A 10590-nucleotide genomic window follows, 5' to 3' on the forward strand; every position below is an offset into this window, starting at 1 on the left:
AGCCTGGGCAGCATAAAATAGCAAAACCCCACCTTAAAAAAAAAAAAAAAAGAGGTAAACCTGTCTCTCAACTTGAACCCCAGCATTCAGGAAGCTGAGATAGGATCGCCATGAGTTGAAGGCCATTTTGGGCTAGAGAGTGGGTTTTAGGTCAGCCTGGGCTACAGTGAGAGACCCTGCCTAAACCAATCATGAAAAAAAAATCTATATATATTTGGAAAATTTTGGTGGTAGGTGTCATGTTTAGTGAGTACAAGGCACCTGCTTCAGTCCCCAGCGTGTGCGTGGGGTGAGGGGTGTGGAAAATAGTCCTAAGTAGAGGATGAGATGTTCCGTCCATCCAGGTCCAGTTCAAGGCTCGGTTCAGCCGCTTTCCTGGAGCTTGCTGATGAGCATTGTGTGATAAGCTCCGACGAGTGGGTTCCCAGTGTAGGCACTTTGGGGACTCTGATCCCACAGTATTTTTCTAACCTGGCCCTGGCAACTTCCCCTGCACTGGCCATGTGAGTCATGTGAGGAGGACTCCATTGCAGAGCAAATTATCACTAGTCTGGTAACACCAACATGAATGGATGAGAAGCACTCGCCGGACTTCTGACCTGTTTCTCACTTGTGGGATACCTGCGCTGGCAGACTGGGGTCCAAACACCATGTCCACTTCCCCCTACTAGCCAGAACCAGTGACCCTTGGTTACACTGTACTAAGACCACATTCTGACAGCTCGGAATGGGGATGGGAAAGAAACATGAGGGGGAAACAAAAAGGTTGTGATCAAAGGCCCATTAGGGCCACATCTGCTATGGCCTCCAATGAGCGGCCTTTGTTTACTGATGACCTGCTAGATCTGAGCTCCAACTCACATTCTTCACTTTACTTCTTGCATTTCACCCCACATTTCTTCAATGTGGGGACTACACATCCTGACTGTGTCCCCCTTGTTCTTGGGGCGTCATTCCAGGACATTGCATAGATGCCTGAGACCCCCAGCAGTACCGAACTCTGTCCATTATGTTTTTCCTTTATATCTTGGATTCGGTTTGTGAATTATACATAGCAAGAGATTAACAATATCATGGTTTATTGTCTATAATTATGGAAGCTGTCAAAAATTTTAAAAAAGATTAGCAATTACTAATAAAATACAACAATAACAATGCTGGTACTCTACTCAAGTTACTTAAAACTTGTGAATTGTTTATTTCTTTTCTTTCCTTTTTTTTTGTTTTTTTTTTTCAAGGTAGGGTCTCACTCTAGCTCAGGCTGACCTGGAATTCACTCTGTAGTCTCAGGGTGGCCTTGAACTCTCGGCGATCCTCCTACCTCTGCCTCCTGAATGCTGGGATTAAAGGCGTGCACCACCACACCCGGCTTTATTTCTTGCATTTTCCTTTGTGTACATGTGTAGTGTTTGTGGTGTGTGTGTGTGCATGTGGAGTATATGTGTGTGTGTGTGCAGATGTGCTCCTCTGTGCACATATATGCAGAAGTCAGAGTACAACACTAGGTGTTCTGCCTTATTTTCTCTAGATGGGTCTCCCACTAAACCTGGGGTTCATTGTTTTTCAGCTAGACTGACTGACCAGTGAGCTAGTGATCCCTTGTCTCCACACTCCTCTGCTCTGGAATTACAAACGTGTGCAGCCACTTGGAGCTTTTTATGTGGGCAGCGAGGATCCAAACTCAGTTCTTCGTGCTTGTACAGCAAGCACCCTTCCCCCCTAAGTCATCTTCTCAGCCACACCTTTTTTCTTTTTTGGAGACAAAGTTTTGCTATGTAGTCCAGGCTGGCCTCAAGCTCGGGTGATCCCCCTGTCTCCGCCTCTCAAGTGTTTGGACCGCAGGTATGTGCTACCACACCCAGTGTTTTGGATTCATTTATTGAATGTTCAGAAACCACGGAAAGCAAACCTCTGCTGAGGGTGGGAACGGAACGGAGCTGTGTGTGTACTGCTGAACCATCGTCCACGTAAGGAGATTAAGGCTGAGGTGATGTACTTGGACCCGAGCCCAGGCTTTCTAGATGGGAAGACACTACCTTCCCTTTCTGTCTTATGCTCTGTCATGACTGCTGGCCACCCCTCAGTTCTACTTGCCATTGTCAGGTAACAAGAGTGGCATCATCGTGGACCAGCCTGAATGGCCCTTGTGAAAGCTGTGGGGTCCACTCTGAGGAAGGGCTCCTAAAAGCTGTTCCCATTTCCAGTCTGGAGGGGTTCAGATGAGCTTGTTTTTTAAGTCCCCCAAGGGATTCTGGGGCTGAGCCAGCAACCCTCCTTGCTCTTGCACTAGAAAGTGGTCGAACTGGTTTCTGGGGCACATCTGCATGACGTTCTGAGAGGGAATTAGCAGCAGTCTCCCCTCAGGGACTCTGCTTCTAGGCTCCTGAGACAACTCGGGTCCTGGCCTGGCTCCTGGCTCCGTGTTGACCGCCCCTCACTTGGCAGAACTCCTGTACAAGCAAACATGGGTTGTTGAAGGATGTCCTTCCCATGCCAAAGTAGTCCCGAGATCCGGAAGTCTGGGGACCAGACGTCAAGATGGAGCATGAAAGAGTCTCACGCAAATACAAGTCTACAAGTTCAGGGTGGAGGCTTGGGGGAGTGCCATTGACTCAGCTGCTGCCCAAGTTAAATAGACATGGGACAAATTATGTCACCTCTAGGAGCCTTGGTTTCTTCAGCACTAAAATGGAACTTGGCCCATGGAGATGGATCAGCTGTTAAAGCACTTGCTTTGAGAGCATGAAGACCTTAATTTGATCCCCAGAACCCACATAAAAATGCTGGATGTGGTGGTGAATGCTTATGACCCCAACACCGGGGGGGGGGGGGCAGAAACAGTAGGGTCCCTGGGGCTCGCTGGCCAGCCAGTCTAGCCCTATTTGACAAACTCCAGGCCAATGAGACACTCGGTATTAAAAAAAAAAAAAAAAAAAAAAAGTGGACCACATCTGAGGAATGACACACAAGGTTGTCCTCTGACATAGGTGGACACAAAACTACAAGTGCACATGAAAACACACACGACTGGAGCCAAGCAGAAGGTCAGTGTCCCATGAAAGCCACAAGAAAACAAAGACAAGGCCCCCGGGGTAGCTGGCTTGATTGGAGCCAGGCTGGGAAGACTTGAGGGGGTGGGTTAAGCAGCCCGATGATTAAAGGTACTTAAATTAAATTACAGGTATTTGGAGCTGAAGATGAGCCCAGGGGAGCACCAGTGGACAGGCTTTCACGAAGTTGTGCCTTTGGGGTCTGGGCGGAGCAAGATGGTTCGGGTACTGCGCTGTGGTAGAGGAGGCCAGGATGTTTCTTCCCTTGTCAGCCCACTCCTCCTCTCTTCTGCAAGGACTTGAAACTTGGAGGGCTAATACATTTTCCACCATTTATCCTATTAGGCTCTGCACTTCTTACGTACTGTCAGTGTTCTTGTTTTGTTTGGTATTTGTATTTTTTCATTGTTTTCGAGTTAGGGTCTCGCTCTAGCCCAGGCTGACCTAGAGTTAGTATCAGGGTGGCCTTGAACTCACAGTGATCCTCCTACCTCTGCCTCCCAAGTGCTAGGATTAAAGGCGTGTGCCACCACGCCCAGCTCTGTCAGTGTTCTTAACAGTAGTATGAGTGGGAGGAAGAAAATCTCATCTTAGGTGTCTCTGGGTCAAGTCGGCATGAAGAAGGATGCCCACAAAAGTCCCCCACTGAGAGCTGGAGAGATGGCTTAGCACTTAAGGTGCTTGCCTGTGAAGCCTAAGGGCTCATGTTTGACTCCCCAGATCCCACAAAAGCTAGACGCACAAGATGGCACATGCACAAGGCTGCTCATGCACACAAGGTGGCGCATGTGTCTGGAGTTTGATTGCAGGGGCTGGAGGCCCTGGTGTGCCAATTCTCTCTCAGTCTCCCTCTCATTAAAAGACCCCCGTGGAGAGGGAGCCTTCAGTGGAGCAGCCACCACTAAGTTGCCCATATTCTGGCCAATAGCCCCCCACCCATGTTCATGCAAGCAGCTCTAATTTAGCTCAGTGGCTCTCAAACACAAAAAGACATGAAAGAAGAAAGAGTGCTAGTAGAGAAGAAGAAAGAGGTAAGTAGAAAGGGATCAGAAGGCAATGAGGAGGAGCATATGATCAAAATGCATTATAATATGTGTATGAAGTTGTCAAAAAAGAAAACATGAAAAAATCCTCCCGCACTGACAAGGGAAGGGGCATGGCTTAGCCCACTGTGGGAAAGTACAGGACTGCCCCCAGTGCTTGCTTATGTCCTCCTTGTGGACCTCCCACAGCTGGCTGGGGAGATAGTTCAGTCAATAGTGTTTACCTTGCAAACATGAAGACCTCCGTTCGCTTTCCAGAGCACACATTTAGAAAACACTGGGCATGGCAAGCATCTATAATCCCAGCATTGGGGAGGCAGAGACAGGTGGATCCCTGGGGCTCGCTGTCCAGCCAGTCTAGCTTACTTGGTTAAGTTTCAGGTCAATGAGAGACACGGTCTCAAAAAAGGTAGACGATGCCTGAGGTTGTCCTCTGACCTCCCTGTGCATTCACACCACCCGTACACACACCCCACCCACAAAAGCACGACCCACCTGAGGCTCTCACTACGCCACTTTGAAGAGCCTCCAGGAGAGTAAGTGGAGTGTTCATATGGCTCTGTGCTTGGTCATGTGACTTGCTTTGGCCAATGAACTGCAAGTGAGGAGGCATGAGGAAAGCAAAGCTTTTAACTGGCTTCCTTGGCAAGGCTTGCCTTCTTGTACTTGTGTTATGTACACTAAGAAGAGTGTGCACAAGGAGCAGCTGGTGTCAAGTGGATGAGAGACAAACCAAACAAAATGGAAACTAACCCTCAATCTCAAGTCAAGTCTGGCTGAGCCCAGACACACACGGCGAAGCTTCCTGCTGCTGAGCACCTCTGAGACAGATAGAGACGGACCCCTGTGACCATGAGCAGCCGTGTCTTCGTGTTTGCTGGGGCAGCATCATTGCACACATGTTCGGTATAGACGTCCAGTGTGTCTGTCGATCAGTCATTTCACTCGTCCCAGTTCTTCTTGCTTTTGGGCAACTGCTCAAAGGTGGCTCTGGCAGGCTGTCCATCAAAACACCTCATTACAGAATGGGGCACACCGCTAGTTCACTAAAATAAGCAGAAAAGAGCCTGTGAATACCTGAGCTGGCATTGCATGGCAAAGGGGAACTAAGGGCGCAGATGGAACTAAGGTTACAAATCCACGGACTCTAAGCATATCAGAATGCTCCAGAAAAACCCAGTGTAATGACAAGAGTCCTTAGGTGTGAAGGGGGAAGGAAGAAGAGGCACTGTCAGTCATAAGGACAACTTAGGCACCACTGGCCTTGAAGGTGGAAGACGCTGTGAGCCAACACACTGGAAGTTTCTAGAAACCAGAGAAGTCAAGGAAATAGGTTCTGCCCTGGAGCCTCCAGAAGAACAATGGTCTCGACTTTACCCCAGTAAGAGCCATGGCAGACTCCCAACCTGCACAAGTAGCAGACAATACCTCTGAGTTGTTTAAATCATGATGACGGGTGGCACCACAACAAACTAACATGGGCCTTTCCACAAGGGACGCACTCTTCTGCTTACATAGCACTGGCCATAGTTTATCCACAGTCATGTCTGGCTACAGGAATGACTGGGCAGACTGCCACCCTAAGTAACATCAGGATTTCATTTCTAGGCTACCTTTGTCCCTTTTCTATTGCTAGGAGTGCTAGGCATAGCCAGGGGAAGTTATAAAGAAAATAATTTATTTTTGGCTCATAGTTCTGGCCAAGGGGTTCTATTTCACAGACGGTAGTCTTGGTGGTGTTGTACAGTGACTTTTTTTTCTGAATTCAAACACCATTTAAATTTAGATTCAAATTCAAAATTCAGATTTCATTCAGGAAATACAGCAGTTAGCTCTTTCGTGCTAGGACAAAACACTCAACCAGAAGCATTTTACAGAAGGATTTTTTCCAGCTTACAATTTTAAGGGGAAATTTCATCATGGTGATTGTGCAGGGATTGAGGTGGAGGGGGTTGTGGTGGTTTGATTTAGGTGTCCCCATAAACTTAGGTGTTCTGAATGCTAGGTTCCCAGCTGATGGAGATTTGGGGATTAGCGCCTCCTGGAGGCAATGTATTGTTGGGGGCAGGCTTTTGGGTATTATAGCCAGTTTCCCCATGCCAGTGTTTGGCATACTCTCCTGTTGCTATTGTTCACCTTATGTTGGCCAGGGCATGATGTCCACCCTCTGCTCATCATGGAGTTTCCCCCTTGAGCCTGTAAGCCAAAATAAACCTCTTTTTCTCCACAAGCTCCTCTTGGTTGGGTGATTTCTACCTAAACCTGACTGCAAAAGGGTGTTGGCATGGCAGCAGAAGACAGCAGGTATCACATCTCCACAACAGCAGAGAGGAAGTACAGAGAGTGAGCTGAGCGCAACCAGTGGGGCTGAGCTGTAACACTGCAAGGTCCAAGCGGCACACCTCCTCCAGCAAGGCTCCTCTTCCCAAAGGCTCTCCCAGCTGCTGGCTGGGTGTGACTCTCCCACAAACACATGGGAGACATTTTACATTCAAGCCATCATAGGAATTCAGCACAACTTAAGTCTCAGGAAGCTTCTGAAAGTTACAAGAATCATCAAGACTTTCCCCAAGGTTATAAAAGCAGTATCCCTTGCTGGGGAGAGGAGACTCGAACCCATAAGCTACTGCAAGCTGTGCAGGGAGCTCCAGGGAGGGAGGCAGCTTGTGTGAATTGTCGCCCATGCTGGAGTGGGCTTTTTGGTGACCCCGTGGCCTTTGAGTCACTTGTGCTTTATATGTAACCCAAATAAAGTCACTGGTTCAGTAAGCTAAACTATGGTGGAATTGTGTCTTTGGTCTGTTATTGGTGCCTTATCTGAGGTGACTAGACATCTCTCTAGAAAATCATACAACATTTGGTCACGGAATCCCATTCATCTGGTCATGGTGATTCTAAGAGGTACATATAAGACCTATCCAACCATGTCTTCCCTGTGATTTTATTTGGAAATTACAAGAAAATCTTTCTGGCAGTTTCCTAGCAGAAATGAGAGAAGCCTGAGAATAGCCACTATCTAAGCTCCCTACCAGGACAGAGTTTAACAACAAAAGGAGAGCTGAGAGATGGAGAGTCCTACTTATCTACCCTGGGTTAGCTGCTCCTGTTATCTACTCGCAGTTATCTAGACTCTAGAACTAGATTAAAGTAAGAATAGTTCCATTGTCCACATGGTTCTGGAGTTGGCCTAGCTCAGCAGGGGGTCCCATGGCCATAGTTAGGTTTAGGCTTGAGTCATCTCAAAGCTTTCCTCGCTCACAGGCTGATGGCTGACACTGGCCATGGCCACACATCGGCATGTACCTCTCCATATGGCTTGAGCTTCCTCACAGTGTGGCCATTGGGTTCCCAGGTGAAGTTTTCCCAGAGAGCCAGGCATCACCTTTATGATGTAGCCTCACAAGTCACACAGCATCACTTCCACTGTGGCTCTAAATCAACCCAAATTTAAGCAGAGGAAACCCAAACCACCCCATCCCAGCTCTTGATGGGAAGAATGTCAAAGTCATGAATTGTGGGATTGGTCTGTGGGATGGGAGATTCTGTGGCAACCATTTTTGGAAAACACAAGTTGCCACAAAAAAAAAAGTTGCCACAGATTTGTGACATTCTTTGTTTAAAACTTTTATTTATTTATTTATTTATTTATTTATTTGGTGTGAGAGAAACAAAGGAAGAGAGAGAGTGTGAGCGTGGGCATACCAATGCCTCTTGCTGTTGCAAATGAACTCCAGACACATGCACCACTTTGAGCATCTGGCTCAAAAACTCCAGATGCGTGGGCTACTTTATGCATCTGCCTTTATGTGGATATTGGGGAATCAAACCTGGGCTGGCAGGCTTTGTGAGCAAGTGCGTTTAATTGCTGAGCCATCTTTCCTGCCCTGGTTTTTTGTATTTTTAAAGACAAGGTTTCAGGCTGGAGGGGTGGTTTAGCTGTTAAGACATTTGCCCCCAAAGCTAAAGGACCCAGGTTCAATTCCCCAAGACCCACGCTAGCCAGATGCACACAGATGCACAAGGTGGTACATGCATCTAGAGTTTGTTTGCAGTGGCTGGAGGCCCTGGTTTGCCCATTCTTTCTCTATCTTTCTCTAATAAATAAAAATAAAATATTTAAAGACAAGGTTTCATGTAGTCAAGGCTAGCCTTGAACTGGACTTGTAGCTAAGCATGACCTTGAACTTCTGCTCCACCTCCCAAATGCTGGGATTATATGTTGGGCCCTGAGAGGCCTGGACGCGAGGCCTAGTGGAACTTCCTGTGGCTAGCTAAAGTTTGGCGACATGTCTCTGGGCAGCTGGGACTCAGCAAGACACCTAATGGCTTCTGGCCTGCTACTTCCACGTAGGAGTTGGAACTATCTTTTCAATGTCACAGTTTACTATTGGCCCTTACCGGTCCCCCATCCTAGAATCCCCGCCTTCGTTCTCAACATGATATAGGCAACAGCCTGTAACAATAAAGCGAGTTCCTGTTTTGACAAGACTCCCGACTCAGTGTGGTTTTTCTCCGGTGACCAGGAGAGGCTCTGAGTCGTCCGACGTCCACCCTCTTCCTCAACCCCTTGGGAGGAACCAGCGGGCCTGGTCCTTCCTCAGCACTACCCGCCGGGGGAGCCCAGCAGTTCACCACTGCATTCACCAGGCCAACTGTCCCCCAAGCTTTCAGGAGAGTTCTGTCTCTCCCTAGGCACACTGGGACTACAGGCACCCTCCAAAACATCTGGCTTTTACGTGAGTTCTGGGATCTTAACTCAGGTACCCGAGGACAATAATACAGTAGACACTTTCCCCACCTAGCCATCTTCTCATCCCTAAACATGTTTTTAAGAACTGTTATTATTACTCAGTTTTGACACTCAAAATTGTGATAGTTGTTCCTAACTGTTACAGTTTGCCCAAGCAGTCCTTTTGTTCTGTATTACATCTTCAAAACCCTACATTGTTTGAGGCAAATAACAGGATAGATTCCAGTCCTATTCTGTTCTTTCTCTGCTCCCGAGACATCAGCTCCTTTCGACCAGAGTCCAGATTTTTCTTGGTATATAATTATGTTACAGTAAAAAACCTAGGCACTTGAAATACACTGCAAATACTGTCTTTGTACAAAAACACTATGCCTGAGATATTTTTGACATGACAAACCTATCTTTTGAACGTGTCATTGTTCACCCTTCAAACTGATTTTTTTTTAATGCTACAAAGGACAATCTTGAAAAGTTGATTTTCTAGAGGAATGATACAGGTTTATGAAAGCTTTCTGTAACTAATCAAAAGGAACGTTTAGAGATGGGGTGTAGCTCAGTGGTAGGGTGCCTGGACACAGTCCTCACTTCCACCCCCAGCATTACCTGATTTTCTGTAACCTGTTTACCTTCTGTTTCCTTCAACGTATTTGAAAAGCATCTTCATTCATGATTTTCTTTGTTCTGTTGCTATAAAAACCTCATGAGACTGTTATCACCCTGGAACATGAAATTTGGAGTGACCTAAATCTTTGTTCCCTGGTCATGGTCACTCATAATTTGGCTGAAGAAAAAAACAACTCTTTTTTTAAAAACACACTATTACTTATAAGAAGAGAGCGCGAGAGAGGGAGAGGGCACACCAGGATCTCCAGCAGTTGCAAACAAACTCAAGATGCATGTGACACTTGGTGCATCTGGGGAATTGAACCCAGGTCATTAGTCTTTGCAGGCAAGTGTCTTAACCGCTGTGACATCTCTCCGTATACAAGAACATACCAATTCCTATTCCCTCTGAGGGAAGGGCTGTGTTTCTGCTACAACAGTTTATTCAGCCAGTCTTCTGCCTGGCCTCTTTGCGGTTTTACCCTCCAACACCGACAGGCAAGCTTAGGGAGGCGCTGCATTTTAGACGTCTGGCCTCTAGAGGGCGCGCGCTCGCCTTAGGTCCACTAGAGGCTCTGCTTTTTCCCAAGTGTTGCAATGCTGCGGGGAGTTTTCTTCCTTTCCCTACACCTGCAAGAGCGTGGATGCGCATTTCCTCTGAGCATCGCTCTGGAAGACTTGTTTCCTGGGACAGCCTGGGGTAGTCCCCATTCAGTAGAAGTAGCATCTTCTCAGAACCTTCCACCTGTGTACTGCAGGGAGGATGAAAAAAAGTCTATTCTGCCAGCCCTCCCTCCACTGAAGGACGAGGGTTTAATGTTGCCCTGGATTATTTGCTTAACGAGAAGAGAAAGGGCAAGCAATGCTCACTTCCTAGAGATGCAAGGCCCGGGGTTTGTGCCACCTTAGCCAGGGCTTCTCATAGTTCCCCACCTGTGCCCTTTAAGGATCCCAGGAATTATCTGTGTATTCTGCACGTGTGTGTGTGTGTGTGTGTCGTGCACGCTTTTACATGGGCTTACTTGTGTGCATAGCTACACATACATATGTATGCTCATGTGTGTGGAGGCCAAAGGGCAACCTTGGGTTCCTGGAGAATGCTGCCCACTTTTTTTTTGAGCTTGAAATAGTGGGCTGTTCCCAC

The sequence above is a fragment of the Jaculus jaculus genome, chromosome 5 (genome assembly GCF_020740685.1).
Source record: "Jaculus jaculus isolate mJacJac1 chromosome 5, mJacJac1.mat.Y.cur, whole genome shotgun sequence".
NCBI classification, from domain to species: Eukaryota; Metazoa; Chordata; class Mammalia; order Rodentia; family Dipodidae; genus Jaculus; species Jaculus jaculus.